At 45.6% G+C, this 22,360-nt stretch overlaps 1 protein-coding gene across 2 annotated transcripts in view; it reads left to right on the forward strand.

Moving 5' to 3' along the window:
- The window catches only part of LOC107221613, a 200,643-nt gene that overhangs the window by 15,302 nt on the left and 162,981 nt on the right, over positions 1–22,360 (forward strand). The window lies entirely within an intron of this gene.

The following is a 22,360-nucleotide window of genomic DNA, read 5'->3' on the forward strand; positions in this document are numbered from 1 at the left end:
GACGGCCATTTTGACGGCGGCCATTTTTGATGGCGGCCATTTTGATTTTTTCGATGGCGGCAATTTTGATTTTGTGATGACGGCCATTTTGACGGCGGCCATTTTTGATGGCGGCCATGATTTTTTCGATGGCGGCAATTTTGATTTTGTGATGACGGCCATTTTGACGGCGGCCATTTTTGATGGCGGCCATGATTTTTTCGATGGCGGTAATTTTGATTTTGTGATGGCGGCCATTTTGACGGCGGCCATTTTTGATGGCGGCAATTTTGATTTTGTGATAGCGGCCATTTTGACGGCGGCCATGATTTTTTTTGATATATAACCAATAGTTTGCCCCAGGCGAAAAATAATATTTTCCACGTACTTCGAATACATTCTTTTACGTTAATCGACCGGATGGTGACATCGCAATTAGATAGACAGGGAATGCCGATGACGATCCGTAAACTTTCACGCTAATAGTTTACCCCCAGAGCGGAAATTTCACATTCGAAAAAAATATTAATAGAATTTATTGTAAGCCAATAGTTTGCTCCAGGTGAAAAACAATATTTTCCACGTACTTCGAATACATTCTTTTACGTTAATCGACCGGATGATGACATCGCAATTAGCATAAAAGAGACCGGGTCAGCGTAGAGCGATCATTCTAGAGGAAGCTTCGCAACTCTATCTTTGTCAAGTGTGTGTGATCGAAAGAAGAAGAAACATGGATTCCGAAAAGTGTTTGAAATTAATACAAATTATGGAAACGACGTTCAAGATTTTATCTGAAAAATCGTCACCGGCAGAAATTGCAAAATGGATTCGATTCGGAACCCAAAATACCAGGCTTTTGAATAAAATCTTACGCAACAACGCCTCAACGATCGGGGAGAAGACAAGAATTTTGACTACAATTGGAATTCTGAAATCGTTGACAGTCAAATTTCAACAATTTCAAAAAGTGGGTGACGGATTACGAAGCCGACGAAGAAGCGATCGAGTACGGTGGGAAGATTTGGAGACAGCTTTCGAGAGTCGAATTCGAACGGGAGCCATTATCAATCTGCGGCATAAAGATTTGAACAGGTTTTTGGAAGATGCGAAACACCTCGTCGTTGCAAGACTGAAGAAAATGCTACGAAAAGTGGGAAGTTTAAAGGCAAACTGTGTCTTGTGTTGTAAATTCAATATAACGAAAAACGCTGAACATGTTGAGGAAATGAAATATTTTAACACCAGAAACCAAATCATCCTCCAGCCAGCTGACATACACGGGTGGTTCGAAGAGAACGTAAAGCAAAAAGTGTTGGCCAAGGTGGAAGATTTTCAAGAGAGAGACTCTGGTTGGTCGCTGACCGAAATAATCAATTTGACTGTAAATATCAACAAGTACGTGCCACTGCGAGGCGGTGTGTTCACATACACACCACTACCCAAAGATATTCAAGATAAGAAGGCTGTCGTCAACATCCGCGACGGAGACGCGTATTGCTTTCTCTGGTCGGTCACCGCAGCCCTCTTTCCAGCCAACAACAATCCCAGCGAAATCACTTCGTATCCACATTTCAGCTCAGTGCTACAATACGGAGGTTTGCATTTTCCAATGTTTTTAGACCGGATTCCAAAATTTGAGAAACTTAACAAACTCTCAATTAACGTTTACGGTATAGATAGTGCGGAAAAACAAAAGCGTAGTGAAATTGTACCCATTTATTTGAGTCGAAACAAGTCTGATAAGTCTACAATCCATCTTTTAGTAATAGAGTCTGAAAACGACGACGATGACGATGATAGTATGGAAAATATTGAAAAGAATGTAACACATCATTTTGCATGGATTCGGAATTTATCACGGCTGACACGTTCCCAAATTTCTAAACATAAATGTCGTACATGGTTGTGCGATAGGTGTCTATCACACTTCCAATCTGAAAGGTGTTTGATCAAGCACAATGTAGATTGCATGAATTTGAATAAAACCAAAGTTATCTTGCCAACAGAAGAGGACAAGATTCTCAAATTTAAAAATTTCAAGCACAAAGAAACCGTTCCGTTCTGCGTTTACGCAGATCTAGAATGTTTACTGCAGCCCACACATGAAAGTTTTGGGGAAAATAGAACAATTTATCAGAAGCATCTTCCGTATAGTATAGCTTACTATCTGCATTGTGCGTTTGATGATTCGCTTTCAGAATTCAAAATTAATCGCGGAGAAACTTGCATCCAATGGTTTGTAAACGAGTTAAAGGAATTGGCACTTTCGTTAGAGGGATATTACAAGACTGTTGTACCGATGGAACCACTAAATTTCAATCAGATCAACGAATTTGATTTGTCGGCGGTCTGTCATATTTGTGAAAAACCGTTTACGCCCACAGACGTGAAACATCGGGATCACTGTCATTTCACGGGAAAGTACCGTGGTGCTGCTCACCGCAGCTGTAATCTAAATTACCAAAATTCGCACACCATCCCAGTGATATTCCACAATCTTTCGGGTTACGATTCGCATTTTCTGATCAAAGCCCTGGGTACGTCATTCGAAGGTACTGTTAAAATATTACCTGTCAACAAAGAAAAGTACATTTCCTTCACTAAATTCGTTAAGGGAACGGATGTAACGTTCCGTTTCATAGATTCGTACCATTTCATGCCTAGCAGCCTCGATAAATTATCATCGTATCTGGACGATTGCCGAAAAACAATAACACGTAAATTCTGCAGTAGCTTGAACAAATTTCGGTTATTGACTAGGAAAGGTGTCTTCCCGTACGAATACATAGACAGTTGGGAGAAGCTCGAGGAGAAACATTTACCAGCCAAAGAACAGTTTTATTCAAAATTAAACGACCGGAATATATCAGACGACGATTACGCACACGCGTGCGACGTATGGCAAACTTTTAACGTCCAAACTTTGGGAGAGTATTCGGACTTGTATTTACAGACGGACGTGTTTTTACTGGCTGACGTTTTTCAAAATTTTCGACAGAATTGTTGGATGACGTACAAACTGGATCCGTTACATTACTACACAGCGCCCGGTCTGTCGTTTGATGCAATGTTAAAATGTACAGACATCGAACTCGAGCTTCTCACCGACATAGACATGGTTATGTTTATCGAAAAAGGTATTCGTGGTGGTGTATCACAGTGTTCGAACAGATATGCAAAGGTCAACAACAGGTACATGGGAGAGGAATTCGATCCTGAGATCGAAGAATCTTATCTCATGTACTTTGACGTTAATAATTTGTACGGTGCAGCTATGAGCTTTGCTCTGCCATACAGTTCCTTCGAATGGGTATCAGACTTCAGACAATGCGACGTTCTTACCATCTCGGACGATGTAGAGTTTGGTTACGTGCTGGAGGTAGATTTGGAATATCCTGCGGAACTGCATGAAACTCATAAGGATTTACCATTGTGTCCGGAGCACTATGTACCTCCGATTTCGACCAATAAACAGTCAAAATTGACGCCCACGCTATTTTCCAAGAAAAACTACGTTGTTCACTACAGCGTTTTGAAACAATGCTTACAATTAGGCTTAAAATTACTTCAAATTCACAGAGTTCTCAAATTCAGGCAAACCCCGTGGCTCAAAAAATATACATATAGATTTGAATACCGATTTGCGAAAAAAATCTGACAACGAATTTGAGAAAAATTTTTACAAGCTAATGAACAACGCAGTTTTTGGTAAAACTATGGAAAACGTGCGAAAGTACAGAGATGTTCGATTGATCACCGAATGGGATGGACGGTACGGTGCGAGAGCTACCATAGCCAAGCCTAATTCTCACAGCTGCACCGTTTTCGACAAAGAGATGGTTATCGTCGAAATGAATAAGACGAAAGTCAAATTGAATAAACCATTGTATGCAGGTTTTTCCATCCTGGATCTATCTAAAACATACATCTATGATTTTCATTACAATTACATTAAGCAGAAATTTGGCAACCGAGCAAAATTAATGTACACGGATACCGACAGTTTGATTTACAATTTTACCGTCCCCGACATATACGAACACATGAAGGAGGACTTGCACAAATTCGACACGTCGGATTATCCTCTTGACAACGTTTACGGAATACCTCGAGCAAACAAAAAAGTTCTCGGCTTGATGAAAGACGAGAATAACGGGAAAATCATGTCGGAATTTGTAGGGTTACGAGCTAAATTGTACGCATTCCGAGTCTTGGGAGATGAAAAAGACAACAAACGTGCCAAAGGTGTTAGAGGATCAGCGTTAAGAAAAACAACCTTCAACGATTATTTGGACTGTGCGTTGAAACGTGAAAATCTATCCTCAAATCAGCATTTGATCATGAGTCGAAAGCATGAGGTATATACCGTAGAACAGCAGAAAGTAGCACTGAGCTGGAATGACGACAAGCGGATCGTGTTTCAAAACACGACCGATACGCTTCCGTGGGGTTACAAGCCTGCACCGTAGCTTTATAAATTACCGTAATCTGTGTAGGACTTAATTTATAACTGTACCATGATGTATTATTATGTAGAGCTTAATTTTTTCAACTGTACCATGATGTATAAAATATTATTATGTAGGATGGTTAATAAGAACGCTCCGAAGTATAAAAAAAAATTTGTACAACGATGCATATGTCTGTTGATTGTCTAAAAAAACAAAGATGCATACTTGTCATGTGTCGGGTATGAAATAAAGAGACACATACCTTTTTACAAAAAAATTCATTTATTCAAAAGTTACATGTCCGATTCGTTTATCCAACTGTTGTGTGTACTGTCAAAACCTAACCATTTAACGTATATTTTTCTTCCACGCTTCTTGAGCACCTTCTCCACCAGATAGATATCCGGATGCTTAACCTTGAGGAGCTCTTGTTCGTAGAAACCACCAGCGATGGGTTGATCTCGGTAGTCTTTGAGCTTGTACGTCACAGGATGAGTATTTTCCACTCGACTTATCGTGAATATTTCAGTCGTCCAATTGGGAGTGTAACCTTTCTCGAAGACATTTTTGAATTTGCTGATTCGAACTTTGTCGCCAGATTTGAATTTTGCCGATATGGTAGGTATCGCTCGAAGCCCTCCGTACGCCTGACGTAATAACAGCCTCTCGTTTGCAACGGTGACATCCGACGGTTTCATTCTTATGGTTCGGTGTTTGGTGTTGTTGTAAGCCGAAACCAAATCAGATAAGATATCGAGCCACTTGAAGCTTCCTTGCATGCTGAACCGTGTCCACATTTTACCTTTCAGCGTGCGATTGAAACGTTCACAGATCGAAGAGGGAGAGGGAGAGGGAGAGGGAGAGGGAGAGGGAGAGGGAGAGGGAGAGGGAGAGGGAGAGGGAGAGGGAGAGGGAGAGGGAGAGGGAGAGGGAGAGGGAGAGGGAGAGGGAGAGGGAGAGGGAGAGGGAGCGGGAGAGGGAGAGGGATAGATAGATAGATAGATTTGTTTATTTGTCCATGACAATGTTGGACAAGAACAGGACTACCTGCATTTACAGTGAAAACATGCAGGTAGACTAGACAAAGACAGAGTGTGAACAGAAAAGATACAGAGATAGTTACAGAATTAGATGTGGAAAGAAAAAGATACAGAGTGCTTAAATCTAGGAAACCTAATGTAACTTAAGCTACAGGAGGACGAGACGAGGAAACCAGAACCAGCTATGCCAGGGACGGAGAAGATGTCAGGCGAGATAAGGTTGGGGGGGGGACTACGTCCTGTCAAATTCCGTATCGAACAGATACTGTCGAAGGCAAGAGCGGAAAACGGTGACTGAGGAAGACTCACGCAGTTCCTGAGGGAGAGACTCCCAGAAGAGGATACCGGAAACCGCGAAGGACCTGCGGTAGGTCTCGGTGACGAAACGAGGGACAATGTGGCTACCCCTCACGAGCCTGCTGGATCCAGGTGCGCTGGCAGGGCGAGCGACAAAGAGGGCACGCATATAGTCTGGCGCGCCGGTGTGTAGGACGCCAAAGAGCAGACTACCAAGAAAGTAGAGTCTGCGATCACGCACAGAGAGCCAACCAAGAGCGCGACGGTGAGGAGTGATGTGCTCATCTCTAGCAGCCCCGCAAACAAAGCGGGTACAGCAGTTGAGTAGACGTTGCAGGCGGGTGTTAAGTACGCCAGGAATATCATTAAAGACTACTGAGCAGTAATCCAGGAGCGGGAAGATCAAGGCCGTTACGAGGTAGTTGCGCAGGGAGAAAGTGAGCAGTTTACGGGAGGCAGAAAGCTGGCGGAGAGCGAAGTGCACTCGCCCAGACACAGCATCAACGTGGGGGGTCCAGGAGAGCGAGCTGTCGAAAATTAGCCCCAAGTTCCGCACGGTGCGAGAGAAGGGAACAGGAACTCCATTGACTACCACTGGCGGAAGAGGCGTAGCATTAAGTCTAGTGACAAACGAGGAGCTACCGAGAATGATGGCCTGGGTCTTGGAGGCGTTGAGAGAGAGGGAGTTAGCACGAGACCACTCCTGGACCGCTGCAACGTCGAGATTTAAGCGCGCAATGGCCTCCGGAACCTCAGCTGCAGGGCACTGAAGGTAAACTTGTAAATCGTCGGCGTATAACAGGTGTTCGGTGTGACGAAGAGCGTGTGCGATGTCGTTGATGAAAGCAACGAAGAGCAGTGGACCCAGAACGGAGCCCTGGGGGACTCCTTGATCAAGTGATGCCCAGGAGGAAAGTTCCCCAGAAGGGCCAACCACTGCCTGCGAGCGGCCTCGGAGGTAACTAGATGTCCAGGTCAAGGCGTGCTGTGAGAAGCCGAGCGCCAGGAGCTTGGCGAGAAGCAAGGCGTGAGGGATGGAGTCGAACGCCTTACTGAAATCGAAAAGTACGACGATAGTGACCAGGCGGTCGTTGACGCCGCGACGCACATCGTCAGCGAGCTTGAGAAGGGCAGTTTGCGTGCTAAGGCCCGGGCGGAAACCGGACTGTCGAGAGTCGAGCAGAGAGCGGCTCTCCAGATAAGTCAGCATCTGAAGGAGCACGACACGCTCAAGCACCTTAGACAAAAGGCATAAATTCGCGATGGGACGCATCTGCTGGAGAGAGGTGGGAGACTTGACCTTAGCCAACGGGATGATACGGGCCTTCTTCCAAGACGCCGGGAAAACACCGGAGTTGAGGGACTGGTTGACGAGAAGCAGCAGGAATGGAAAAATGGCCGGAAGGGCGTCCTTAATGTTGCGGAGTGAGAGGTCATCAACCCCCCGGGATTGAGACGAGAAGTGAAAGATCGCACTGTGAAGGGCAGCCGGAGACACGTTGGCGAAGTAGAATAAGGTGTCATCATAACTAGGCGGGGGTAGGCCGCGAAAGAACTCCTCGACCTCCTGAGATGCTCCAGGACGGCAAGAGACCGCCGCGAAATGGACATTTAGTTCATCTAGAGTGAACCCGGCACAGTCGCTAATCTGGGAGGAGGCTAGCCCGAGGGATCGAAGCTCATTCCAGAGGGCCCGGGAGCCGGAGGCATTAGACAACCGGTCGGCATAGAAGGCGGTGCGGGCCGCAGAGATGCGTCTGTGGAGGGCATCGCGGGAGCCGCAGTAGGAGAGAAGATCAGTCCCGTTGCGAGTGCGCTTGTACCGTCGGTAGAAAGCATCTCTCTCTCGCTCAAGGGCCCGCAGGTCAGGGGTGATCCAGGGCGGGGCGCGACGCTTGGAGAGAAATGTGCGGGTGGGTGCCAGTAGGTCCAAGGCGGTGGTGAGATTACCCTGGAGACGCTGTAGCAGCTCATCAGCGGAGGCAGGTGGAAAGAAGCAGTCCCAATTCATGGAGTCAAGAGAGCGGGCAAACTCCTCAGTTGAGAAGTTACGATAGGAGCGCGAGGTGATAAGCCGCTGGTTAGAGGGAGCGGGCATTGCAAGGGTCACGTAAATTAGGTCGTGCCCAGCAATGAAGGGGGTCTCCGATTGTCCAAAGTCAGCGACAGCGTCAGGGTCACTAACGAGACAGAGATCCAGAAGAGAGTCAGCAGTGGATGTGTGATGAGTGGCCATGAAGGGCACCAGGTGAAGCGCGTGTGACTGACAAAATGAGCGAATGTTATCAGCCTCGTAGGAGTCAGCGAGCTGATTCGCGTTAAAATCGCCGAGGACAATAGAGAGAGCGTAACCGGGTGAGTATAGGTCAAAATCCGACTCGAATAGGGCCAGGTTGGCCGTCTTTGGCGGGCGATAGACTACCGAGACCAGAAGTGGGGACAGACCAGGAGCTTTGACTTCGGCCACGAGGTACTCAGGAAGAGCAGAGTATAGAGGCGGAGATGCCGCGAGGATACGTCCACGCAGTGGGTTACGGAGGTACAGAGCAACCCCACCGCCCACTTTACCAGCACGATCATTTCGGAGGATGGAGAAACCGGGTAAAGCGACTGAAGAGTCGGAGACTTCAGTGTGAAGCCAGGACTCGCTAACGGCGACGACGTGGTATGGGGAGGCGGCGAAATGGTAGCGGAGATAGTCCATGTGGCCACGGATGGAGTTGGCGTTAATATGGCAGATCTGGAGCGAGGAGCGTGAACATCCAGGCGCAGGCGGTAACCTCGGGGTTCCAAGTCACAGAGGCGATGAGTGGGCAGAGGAGGGGCTGGTGCGCGCCTCCTGTGGCACCTCACATTCAGCTAGAGGAGGCGGATGCGAGACGACGGCATCCCTTGGTGTATCGCGGGTGGAACCACGCGAGCCACGATAGAAGGGTGGTTGCAAAGTACGGCCACGCACGGAACCGGGCCTAGGTTGACAGCCAGAGGGACCTGAGCGGGAAGGAGAGGCATCAGAGCCACCGCCGGGAGAGGCGGAGGGAGACTCGACCTCAAGTGCCTCGAGATCTTGAACTGTGCGTATACGCCGAGTACGCTCGCCGTCCCTGGACTTCAGCAAAACAACACCATCGCTATGCCAGACATATTTAAATCCTCTAGCTTTGGCCACAGTACGGGTTGCAACAAGAAGTTTGTAGACATCACCTGGGAGAGCCACGTTCACATTTATGATAAGCGGAGGAGTGGTGCGCCGGGGGAGAAGATCGGAGGTGCGGAGAATCCCGTGTGCCTTCTTGGCAGCAATGAGCCGGAGACACAAGTCGCGAGAGCGGAGCCTGGCGATAACTGGCAGCGGAGCATCACCCCGGCGGGCACGGGATCGTGGGACTAGGAAGCGCGAGGATAGGACGTCCTCGTCTCCCAGAGTAACGCCGAGGGAGGCTGCAACCTGCAGAATGACTGCGCGAGTGCCGTCAGGGGATGGGCAGGGAACCCCTGAAATAATGAGCTCCGCCTCACAGAGCCGGGCGGAGGCACGCCGCAGTTCCTGTTGACCAGCAGCCTGGTGACAATGAAGGTCAGCGACGGCTGTCTGCAACTCATCGAGTCTCTCAGAGAGGGTGCGGTTTTGGTGCTCGAGATCTTGTAAGCGGGCTGCATTTCTGTCGATTTGCTCTTGCATAACAGTCAATGGGCCAAGACGATCATCAATGCCATCGAGGCGGCCTCCAATGTCGTCAAATCTGCTGTCGATCCGACGCATCATTTCCTCGAGAAGCGTGGTGTGAGACGTAACGGCCGGGGTAAGGAGAGATCCAGAGGCAGTAGGAGCAGCCGAAAGGGAAGGCTGCGAGCCTAAGACGGAGCTAGAGCCGAGCACGGGAACGGAAGGCGAGGACGGTGGTAGTTGAGCAATCTCCATATTTTGCACCTGCTGCAAGTGAGTGTCACGGCAGCAACGAAGGGTGCCAGTGCGGGTTGCCTTAATCTTTAGACAACTTCGATGATAGTAGGAATTGCATTGGGCGCAGTAGATGGCGTCAAGGACCGGCTTGTTACAGCCAGCGCAGAGTCTGGCAGGACACATGACAACTGGGCCGGCTGCCGAGGAGTGGAAGTTCCCTACCTTATCTTATCGGCTGGACGAGCAAGCGGCGGCGGGGCAAGAGAAAGCGACGGTGCCGATAAAACCGGCGGATGGAGCCACAACTGCCAAAGTCAGGCTATAGAGAGAAACCCAGCCAGACGGAGATAGAGAGGTAAACAGTAAACAGCCACAACTGCCACAGTCAGGCTATAGAGAGAGACCCAGCCAGAGGGAGATGGAGAAGTAAACAGACCCAGGCATGCGCAGAAAAAAAGCCGGTGACAGATGATAGGTGCAGGTTAGGTAGACCCAGGTAGCCCAAAAATCCAAACCAGAAAAGTGCAGCAAGGGCGTGAGAGAGGCAGCTGGACGTGGAGATAAGCAAGCCAGAGGTGACTTGCAAGAAAAAGCGTGCAAGGGGTCTGCAAATAAAAAGGCCCGAAGGCAGAAAGAGGCAGAAAAAGCTCGGAAAAGGAGGTGCGAAATGAAAGCGTGCAGGCAGTACTTACAGACTTGCAGAGAGAGGGGGAGAGAGAGAGAGAGAGAGAGGGAGAGGGAGAGGGAGAGGGAGAGGGAGAGGGAGAGGGAGAGGGAGAGGGAGAGGGAGAGGGAGAGGGAGAGAGAGAGAGAGAGATTTCATGCATATGCAACATCCAGAGGTTTTGTGGCGTCATTAGTAACGATTTTCACACAGCGACCATTTCCTGAGATGTAAATGGGCGCAGTTTACCGCAGGGAACCTGACGCGTCGCGCACCAATTAGTTAATCCTGGTTCTTGATTATCTAGGGTATTGCATGCCGCTGCTCACGTTTTGCTCATCCTGTACATCCACACCAGCTTAAGATGACATTTGAAACTAACAAATATTGATTTTGTTACACTATGTACCGTACACCCGTGAATACTTCTCACTTGATCATAATTCAGTTTTCAGATTAACGGTAGAAATTAATAACGAAACGGAGTTTCAGAATGTTGGAATTTTAACACGAAAAATACCGGACTTATACCGGGAGGATTCCGTGTAGGTGAACGGTGCGACTGACGCTTCGCCGGCAAGTAGACAACCAAAGTTATATCTGAGGTACTCACTGCGTGTAAAATTTAACTTCGGTCGCATTCACGAAATTCTACCGATATACTGTTTCCCAAGTTGAATTTAATCAATATCGAGGTGTGGTCAGGAAGTCAATCGCTGTTCGTACTCCGTGAAGTTATGGTCGATTGGGCTTGAGTCGAGACTTTGACGGAGCAGTTGACTTTCCACTTTTCACAAACGAAACAGTATCCCGTCTGTACCCGAAACGTGACACTCTGGGTTTCACCAGACTATCTAGAAACTGGCGTAAGTAACCACATACGGGAATATCACAATGGGTATAAATTATTTTTCATTTTATACCGATGTCGTGCATCGTGTCGGAGGTGAGTCGATAAATAACCTGGGATAAGTGGTAAACAAAGCTGGAGCCATGCTTACCCTCTTGCAGGCAGGTGAAAGCGGCTTAATCACTAACCGTCAAACGAGACTGAATTAATGTTTCGTGGCCGGTAATACTTGGTTGGTATGGTGTTTGAGTCGAATCAACCAACGGACCACCTTACGAATGGACCCGTAAAGCCGCAAAGACGGCTAATTAATAATAAGCTCGATCGTTCGTCGTCGGCTCGGTCGTAAGTGCTACCTTTGAAGTTTCGAATCGAAACCCCGGAGAACGTCTCAGAAGCAACGCGGGGTGATGGAATCTTGCATGAATAGAGCTCATAGAGAAGCCAAACAATGTCAAATAGAGGAGCGACCCCTCTACCAGCCGTTTATAATTAATTTTGAAGTCCTTGAATTTCCAGCGCTTACGTATTTAACCACTTTGATTAATTTTTGACGCGGTTCGAGAACAGCTTCCGCATTGTGTTGCGGAACTGGAGAGCCGAACGGGAAGACACGTTATAACAAACATGACGGTTAACACGAGGCTCGTCTATTACCAGAAATCTAGTCGAGTGCACAACGGAAAAATGAAAAATTAAGAATAAGCGATAGCGTTGTCATTTTTATTTCCAATTCCATTGCTTAGCGATACCGCTAGGAGCTTAAACTTGGGTTAGAAGTGAATTCATCATCTATCCCGTTACCTGATTTTATTAATCTTAAGCTGACTCAGATGTGGCTACTTTCTCTTTCTCTCTCTCTCTCTCTCTCCCCCTGTATAAATCTATCACTCCAAAGCGCAAGCGTTTTGAAAGTTTCAATGGGAACATCTCGCCGATAGTTCTAAAGTTGACGTTGTAATTTTGACGTTGTTGAAACGGAGCTTAAAACTTTATGAAGTATATAAAATTTTTCCTTACCTGCAGATATAGGTACTCACCCACTTGTACACGTTCTTTATCAGGGTATATAACACGGTCTGTTTAACAAGTTGCGATGTATTTGCTCATCTATTTACGACCGAAATCCTTCCGGTCTCGAGTCACATGCAGGAAGTATAAGATTATAGATTAAATTGTACAAAAAGAAAATACGCGAGGTAGCCGCGGCTGGAAGTTGCGAAGATTTGTTGCGGTTCAAAAAGTCTGTCGATAAATCGCCGACCTTAGGGTTTGGTTTGGTCTATTTGGGCTAGGTTAGTCTCGAGGCACACGGGCACCCTTTAGCTTGTGAAACATTCTTTATAATTTATCGTATCGCGCATCAAGTTAGATATACCTCCACACACCAGCGGCTTCCTCTTGCAGCAAAAGCAACAACAATGGCCCAAGAGCAAATGGTACCTACAACGCGGGAGCACAGCTGTGCCGCGGCCTCGTGGTAATATTGAAAAAATAATTCTTGAAGGCAATTTTTCAACTTACCATTACGGAGGACAAGTATAAGGGCTGAGGTTCTCAAACTCAGATTTTCCGGAAACGAGTTTAAAATGGCGGCTTGCGAAAGAGAGGGGAGGAAATCTAATATATCTTTATTACGTTAGATTACTTTGCTTTATACTTTTAGTTGCGTATACGCAACTCCGCACTTGAACGGATCGTTCGCTCTTCGCGCCGAAGCATCGCCGTGCAATCAATTTGCCTTTTGCTTCTCAATTAACGAACGTGTCTCTCAATTTTTTGATCGCAATAATTTCGCGATGACTTTTTACGAAAAAAAAAATGGCGTTTATCTCGCGAATGTGATCCTCCGGCAACAGCTGTTGCGGCTCCCTACAAAAGCGTATCGTATTATATATCCAACCCCTCAGCATTCGCTCGCGGCGCCAATGTATAACGACTTGATCAATTTTTGTATCAGATTCAAGCTCGAGTTTTTTTTCTCTGGCATCCGTCTTCAGTAGTTGTATTACTTTTCAATAATGAATCCGAGCGGGCCTTTGAAATCGGAACGTGACATTCGAACCTACGGAACTGACACTTGACTCGCGAAAATGGTCTAGTCCTGTATATTATTATTACAGATTTTTTACTTCTTTCGAGAGATGAAATTCTAGAAACGTAACGAGGTATGGGGTTACCTTGCAAAGGATATAGTTACCTTCAGAGAAACGCGGCCGTATCGGATATACCGAAGTGCGCGTTTGCCTGCAGACGGATAATATCAAGGGAAGCAAGAAATTTCCGTGTGTGTCTGGTGAAATCTCGAAGGATTACCGTTGTGCCCGCGAATTTAAATCGGCAAAATGTCTCCCGAGATTGCCTAGATTTGTATGAGAAAAATGATGAAGAGAATGAGAGGGAGAGGGGGAGGAAGAATTGGTACCAAAGAGGAAAGAGAACAAAGAAAGAACGAGACCGGGAGCTGAGAGGAGAGAAAAAATGAATAAGACCAGGAAGCCCGTTCCTCAGTGATCCCCAATAAACGCCGTGGAAAAGAGTTATCTTGGTCATAAAATATGTCGACGTAAGGAAAATTGCGGCTAATGCCGTTCCATAAAGGCATCGTATAAAGGGGTACGCATCCGGAAAATGATTGGTTACCTCATACTTTGTGACGTCATCAAACCGAGACAAAGAAATCTTTGAAAATCGTACCGGAAACCGCGAAAATCCGCGACATTTTTCTTCCCTATATCGCCTGTGTACATACGAGGTATGAAAATTACGTCGAGGAGAAAAAGCGTCACGAATTGCCGAAAAATTGTATTCCTAGTCATATTTGCTCACTATCGTGTGCCGTATGCAGCCGTGTAACAGAGGGTGCAAATTAGAAAAATTGTAAACGAAGAATAACACAAATGTGGCAATGACGCGGCTGTGCAGGTCATGGATAAAGTCAACGTAGATGGGAGCGAAACTGAGGGAAGAGCCAAAGAACCAAAGTGAAACCGTCACCAATCATCGACGGTTCTACGGTTCGTTCAGAGCCATCATTGCTAGCCCGAGGGGCTCTCTGGCCGTTATGCCTTGGCTTTCTGACCTAACAGCAGCCCGCGGAGCCTATAAAATGCCACCTTATATCTTTATTACCACATTTCAGGAGCCCGAAACGTTTCTTTGCTCACATGCCGCGGCCGGTTCCTCCCGTGTGGATATATTTTTCCAGTTTATGGGGCATATAGATGTGCGCGTTTCCTCGTAGACGGCAAACAACGAGATTCAGAACTGACGCTCATCGATTTGCTGCAGCGTACTTCTGCATGATTCCGGGAACTCTTGGTCGGAGCGCGGCAATTCTACCAGTTTCCGACTCTGGTTTTTTTCAGCTATCCAAAACGGTGGATGTTCAAGCAGAAGAAGAATGGAAACAGTCGCCTGGACGGTGTTTAGTTCTCATGGAAATTCTGAAATTCGCTGAAACGTCGAGAAATATGAGGAAAGTGTCAGGTTGATGTCAGGCACGTGTGCTAGAATTTGTGACGTTTTTGTTTTCTTCATTTTTGGACATTCATCATTTTTGGAAACACCATAAATTTTTTCACCGTACGCAGGAAAATATTTGAGAACAAAGTGCCATCGATAAGATAAACTTTTGCGATTTGTTATAATTTAAACGAAACAACAATCGATCGAAGACGTCATCGTAGCCGAGAATGACGATTAATTAACTCAAGAACACATAAATTTTTGCGTTCGGTCGTGGGGCGGATTTCGTCACCTCAGTCGGTCTCGATTTTAGAAACGGGGAACGTTTGACGCACAAGGGACGATTGAATAACAGGTAGAGAATGGTAAATTCCCTGAGCGTTAACGGGTATTTGGTGTCTGTAATTTACGTAGATTGGAAATTGACCAAAACCGCGTTATAACCACGCCTGCACCCGCGGTGTCGGTGGGAAAACACCGAGGGTGGTTCAACCCGGGTCGAAGGTTGGACCTCCGTCATTTTTAGTGCCCCCGGCCTGCCACCCCTCCGGCTTTCAGTTTTCCCCGGAGAAACGGCGTTCGGTATTGAATTATATTTCGTAGTATGATTAAACGGCGTCGGGCAGCCCTTCGTATGTGCTGTTATTACGACGTAGGGCCGGCCGCGACTCGACAAGGATTCCTATGCCCCAGGACACGAGGGACCACCCTGAGTTCTCCGCTTGTAACACGGTGGGTTACAGTACCTACACCTGTATCGCGTGTGTTTGAGGTTGTTCGGAGTTTCGTACCGACGACGATTAATTCAAGACGCGTCTGTCCGCCCTTGCGCCCGGAATTACCGGAGGTACGCGGGGACTTTTTGTTTATTACAATTAGCCGTGCGCCGAAAGCTCACTCCGTTGGCTTTCGCCAAAGCTCGTCAGCCGGAACACGCATTGACGGGCTTAATTACATTTCAAACTCTCGCCGCCTGCTTCCGTTACGCGGGTCCGTTCGATGGACTCGCCGACGAGTCCAAGGCGAGGTTGTCAACGTCACGGTATCGGGAAATTCATGGTAAAAATTGTTGCAATATTTTCATTTCGTGGAAAGTGGTGTATATTGGATTCTTGTTTACTCAACAAGTAAATCTCACCGTGTACGCACAGTTTCAAATGTTTACAACACCGCCGATGTGCAATTTGTTGTGCATGAAATCCGTGCAAGTCTTTAAGCTTATAAAAATTATTTCATCGCTTATCGGCAATATCCGTTTGTTGTAACTGGTATGGAATGTCAGTTTTTTTAATAAAAGTTGTAGCTGTCAATGTTTACATTTGAATAGGTTTGCCGGATATTTGGTAAAAAAAAAGACAAATTGTGAGTATTTGAAAATGATGAAAAATGTTCAATCTAATGGAAATTCTGGCGTATAAATTCACGTGCAGGCACGCATATTGGTACTACTTTATAAAATAGTTTAGTAATATCTTCTATCACTGTAGGAATGACTTTTAGAGCACCTCAATTATCCCTAAATTCGTATATTTTATCGCAATCATGGATAAGCAATAAATCAGATATTGATACGAAACGACTCTCCGTGTGGGCAATAACCCAAATGAGATATTGAGTTGAAAATTGTCTAACAAGCCCTTGAGTGCATGTTTATTTCATTGTTGTAATTCAAAAATATATGATATAGATCAGGGGCCAACCGGTGGTCAAGCTTCAACCCTTTTAGTCACAGAAGCCACTTTGGTGGTATCCTTGTTTCTGTCCTTTTTTTATATTTCATGCAAAATTCTGACTTTTGCATTTTCAGACAAAAAATATACAAACTTTAGAATGACTCAGTTTTTTTTTGTGAACCCACAATTGTTAATAATGTTTATAAATAAACATGTGCAAAAAAAAAAATAACGTACTTTCGTGAACTTAGTTCGTTAGTGGAGATTTTGATAATAAATGTACACTAAAAACGCTCGGAATTCATCGGTTGACAAACAGAGATCTCAGAATGGGCATTAGATTTTCAAATTTCAATGGACAGGGGTAGTTTTGATCCTCCTTAGGGGTGTATGTAGATAGTATTGGGGGTCACACCTATTCTCGAGTTAAAATCGTACTGTCTCAAAATAAAAATTCATACAAATCTCATTGAAGAACAATTTCTTTTATTAAATTATTGACATTAGATTCGCATGTAGCGTCGAAAAATGAATAGGAAACGTATAATGGCATTTCGATGTTAAAAAAAAACAAACTGAATTACGTGACTGTAAGTGTTAATTAATAACAAGGTGCTTCGCAATCGATAAAACCAAAATTGCCAATTTCTTCATGTATACAGTTTTCTTGTGTCTGTGTGTGTGTGTTTTTTTTTCACTTCGCCTTATCGAAACTGTTTCACCCAGCCGATATAATACGCTCAACCGAAGTTAGAGTACGGTCGAAACCCACATTCCAACACGCGTATGTGAGATAATTGAAGATAAAATAGTCCCCAAGAGTCGGTTGTCTCGTACGGTAAACGCCGATCGGTGGTCCCCGGAATTTATTATCAAGTTCGCACTCCGACCTCGCGGGACGAACGTCCCCTGCAGACGCGGATTTTGCAAGCTCGCTGCCGCTGCTGTTCCAGCGGTGTAAATAAATTCTCAATCAATGGAATTCCCAGACGAGATACAGCCACGCGGGCGTAGGAAGCGTGACATCGTGCGATATGCTGGACAAGGTCGTCGGTCTACCGCGGAACCGAGTACAGCCGATCCCTTGTCAAAGTCCCGGCTCTCTCTACACACACACACAGCTTTTGTTATATTTTGTTACTTGTTATGTATTGAAATTAGCAAATTACCCAAAATTATCCAAAATTACCCAAAACCCCGATGGCATGGAATATTTCCAGCTAAAGCAAATCGGCTTGTATCGGTTAATTGGTTTTTCTGTGAAAACGAATCGTTAGAAGGACTTTTGCAGTTGTATTTGTTTTTTTTTAATATTTGACAAATTTTTATTCCGGCATGACCTATTTCGTTACAAATTTTCAGCTCTGTGCGTACACTCGTTATTATTATCATTATTATTATTCTCATTACGATTATTACTATGTTCCCCCTTTAACGGGGTCTCTGGGAACAGCCCAGTTTTTGAATAATTTTTCTTTCATTTTATTTCCGGCAGGTATACACGTAATGAGGTTCTTTGCTAAAATTAGACCTCAGAGGGGCATTTCTCCGTCGTCGTTTTATCAGTCTGAACGTATAAGATGCATTATATATGAACCCTTTTTGCGGTGGATGAAAATATCGCGTTGTATCTTCACACAGTTTTTCAAATTTTCGGAACGAATAGCTTCGCTCTTTGTGGATGCAGAAAACTGTCTTTGTTCGCTGTAACGCCGAGACGCTTCATTGATCGGTTTTCCTAACGGGCGAGACGAAGAACAAGATTATAGATTTTCTCAAAGATTTTCCCTTGTTTATGGTATCACTTCGCCTGATACCGTGTTTGTAATTAAAAGTTCGAGGGTGTAACTGAATCGCGTTGTAAATAATTTACGGAGGATCGTTTCCGCGGATATCCTTATCATTAAAGTGTAACGATAATTAACTGCAAGCTTACGTCGTTTCTGACGTCAGTTTCTTTGAGATTTGCTAGGCTAATGCATATCGTTATTAGAGAGAAAAAATTGTATAATATTATTCACAATGTGTTGCGGAATTCTGTAATGTTCGAAGCTTTAGAAATCGAAAAAAAATGTTGAACGGGGAAAAAAATAGGTGTTTAATTCATATAATATCCAACTTGGTGGTTAACTTGTTTTGATAAAATGTGTTAAACAATGGCGTCTGCGTTGTCAAAGTGAAATTAAAATCGCTCAAGTTATCAATTACGAATCACTTTCACACTAATATTATATCCTATTTGTAAAGTTTACTTTCAACAAAATACGTACTTTGTTCTCCTTGACGTGGAAATTTGGTAATTTAATATCTTTATCGCCCCTTTGAAAAAATAATCACGGTCAAGTTAGGCGACGCAGAGTTTCGGTTACAGTTACGGTCTTGTGGACTTCCCGTGCTTTTTCCGGTAATCCGTGCAATGCGAGAATCACTTCTCGGCTTATAAAAAAGCGGACAATCAGTCGGGACAATTTGGGATGAAGTATCGATCTTTCCTGTAATTAAAGCAAGGAGGACGCCGCGGCAGTCGTCGATAAGAAAAGGGTGAAATAACGAGCTCGTGGTCGAATACCTTCGGGCATGCATTCTCACGATCCAACCATCCATCCACCGGCCGGTCGGTCGGTCGCCCGGATTTAACGAAGCCCTCGGTGTCTCCTGAGCGGAATTTGGAAACGCAGCGGGGCCGCACATCCTCGATTTAGACGGCTTCGTTTATTTTCGTATGGCTAAAACAATCACGAATAGGCTGCAGTCGGCGAAGACGTGCGGGCATAAGGGCGCAGAGAGGCGTCGAGGATGCTGGCTGGTCTATATCTCTACGTACACGTGTGTGTAAATGGTGACAATGCTTTCTCTCCCCCTCCCCTCCCGCTCTCTCACTCTCACTCTCACTTTCTCGTCCTCTTCCGCCTCTCTCGCGGCTCCGCAGTTCTTCCGAGGAGCTCAGGCAGAGACGCGGAGAAGCTCGTTCGTCTCGCGGCCAAATTAGACGGAGTAAATGCGAATTTTCGCTAGATATGTCGAGCGCGAGAGGAGAAAATCGCCCGGCATTTAAGCAAGCAAGGCTAAGTGCCGTACGTATACGAGGTTATACCCGTCCTCCAGTTTCCCGCATCCTTCGTTCCAAAAAGCTCCTCGTCTTATACACAGCTCGTTTTCACTCGCTAACCCTAAAAAGAGCTCTTTTCATCCCTATCTTTTGCACTTGCAGAAACATCCGAGAAACACGACTCGAACGTCGCTCGCAGTCCGTTGAAGCCTCCGACTTTTACATATATATATATATACATACTCGATACGGCATTGCGACGAGCATCAAGTTCCGGTTAACTTTCCTTATTCGAACTTGTTTCGGGCTGCAGAGCTGACGGGTGCATCGTTTGATCATCGAAACCGTCAAATCATTTGCTGCATATATACGCCCGTCGTTTTTCTACTCCACCATTACACCTGTATGTATAACGTGGATGTTTGACGTGATAGAAAATTGGGAAACTTGGTGGTACCGTTTATAAAATTCTCTTACGTGGTGGCCTATCGAATCCAACTTGCCATCGGGTCATTTCGACCCACCAACTCGGGAATTTCTCGTAAAGTTTTTTATTTTTTTTTTGTTCTTTTGTTTTATCAATATCGAAATCACGCGGAGCGGCGATATTTCGGTTTTCGGGTTCACCTCGTAGAGCCGATGTTGCCAGATAGGAGCCGGTGGATAGCTGGAGCTTCCCATAAGCAATCGAGCGAGTCGTTCATGGGTCGCGGATCTCGAGCCGCGGCGTACAGATGTAGATCATTGGATAATGATAGGATGTTCCACCCCACATCCCCCCCCGACGCACATACGCAACCCGGTATTATACGTTGCCCACTGTACAAGGCGCGGCTATGATCACTTGTCACGTATCAAATTTACTACTACTTCGTGCCGAACGGAGACTTGATCATTCCGATTGTAGGCGGTTGAACGTGCCGCGTTTACGTTCAGCTTCTACCGTACAGGCCGCGCAGAGTTTTGCTTATCGTTGCTCCTGTGGCTTTGGGATTTCTCGCGGAAACGTGAAGAGCAATACCCGACTGAGCAAGGATACGGAAAACATTGAAAAATCAATAAATCGTTAGAAATTAATTATTCTACGCGCAGGCATACCGTGCGTCATAATTTACCGTATTTGAAACCTATGTCGGACGTTCTACAGACTTTGTTGCGAGAAAAGTTTTCGCGAAATTATACTCACAGCGAGACGTGGTGTACGGCTGCAGGTCCTGAACAAACCGATCCAACAGCGCGTATTATTAACAACGAAAACTTGAGAATGTGCCCTTAATTAGCATTCGCAAGAAATTGCGACCCTCATCGCTTTAGGGTAAATTTTTTCCCCCGTCATTCGTTCGTTGTTTCTTTTTTTCTTCTTATTGTTTTGCGGTACTTTTTTTTTTATCACTGTACTCGTTGAGGCGGCAAATCGCGATTAAAATAGAACATTATAACTTGAGGAAAATAAAAATCCTTTTCACGTCTTCGACTTCGTCTTCCGACCCTTGATGTTTCATTCTTTAATCCATTTTGTCCTGACCTCCTTTTTTTTCTCTGTCCGGAGTATAAGAGTCTACATTGGATTATTTGTGGTAATGTTAAGTACACGGAAATTCCATAACATACATGATAAATGCCAAATTACCCATGCGCACATTTCCTTAAAATGACCAGGTATTGTATACTTGCACTTGGTACTTGAAAAATTCGAAAAAGCTAGTTTTTCCTATTTTTCAACGTGTTTTGAAATTACAGAGCAAATAATTGAAGTATGAAAATTGCACCGATAACCGACCGAGTCAGTCCAACTCGCTATTCTTTGCGATTAACATTGTTCCTGGCATTTTCAGTTGAAGATCGATCTTGAAAATGTGCAAAGATACGCGTTTGGAGACCTCCCTGTATATCGCGCAATACAGCTTGTAGACCTTGTGTTAACGATACGTGAGCTAGACGATCCGATACTCTAATCTCCTCGTGGTTCTTCCCGTCCCCCCTTTCTCCTTTTTCTCCCTTTCACATCCGAGGCGAATTAATCCCAGGAGTATCCCAGCGGTGCAGTGCTGCCACACTTGTAAGACCACACCCGGAGAGGATAGCGTTACTGGATCGAGATATCTCATTACCGGATGGTCTTCGTACGTCTTAATATCCGCACGCACACGCGTCCCCTGCGCATTGTCCTCGTCCCATCCCCCTTTTTTCACGGCGCATGCATCCGTCTTTGTGATTTACACTTACCTGCGGGGGTGCCGGTAGCCTTATTACCTTCCGGTTTTTCGACTATCCGGAGGTGTCGCGTTACCTGCCGTCCATCTACAAAGCTAACCCACTTTTTTACTTTGATTATAGTCTCGTTACAACTTCCTCCCCGTCTCTCCCCCTCCTCTACCTTGACTAATCTCTGCGCCGCTGCTCCCGTTTCTCTACTTTGATTAAAAGAAGCTCCTTAATTAAGTACGAGGGATTCGGCGTCCTCGTCCTGCAGCCACGATCGAAACCCGCTAAATGATCAAAGAACGTCATCGACGCGACACGCGTTATGCATACGTCGCGTACGTACGATCGATACTTATACTCGCGCCGAAAGGGAGGTTTTATTTTTTCATTTAAAGTGGTTTTTAGGATTGTTAGTTTTTATAATTTCATCATGTATTTCATCCAGGTGAATATAGAATGTGAGACGTCCCGCAGGTTTGCTTATCAGACAAAACGTTAGGTACCCAATTGTCGTGCCTACGTGGGGTATGGGCTATTTTTGGAGTATCTGGATTTAGAAATTGAGCTAGGCGAGGCCGAGGTGTCGCCAGAGCAGTCGGGACATCCTGCGATTTCGTTTATTTCGACAATTTTTAATAGTTTCCGGAAGAAGATTCATGGCGAGGGGAAAAGTAATACGAAAAACAAACTTACGGAGCGTGACCGGAGCTGACGACATTTACCGAGAATTTCTTCTAAAACCAAGATGGAATACGGAGAGTACACGGGTTGAAGAGG

The sequence above is a fragment of the Neodiprion lecontei genome, chromosome 6 (genome assembly GCF_021901455.1).
Source record: "Neodiprion lecontei isolate iyNeoLeco1 chromosome 6, iyNeoLeco1.1, whole genome shotgun sequence".
NCBI classification, from domain to species: Eukaryota; Metazoa; Arthropoda; class Insecta; order Hymenoptera; family Diprionidae; genus Neodiprion; species Neodiprion lecontei.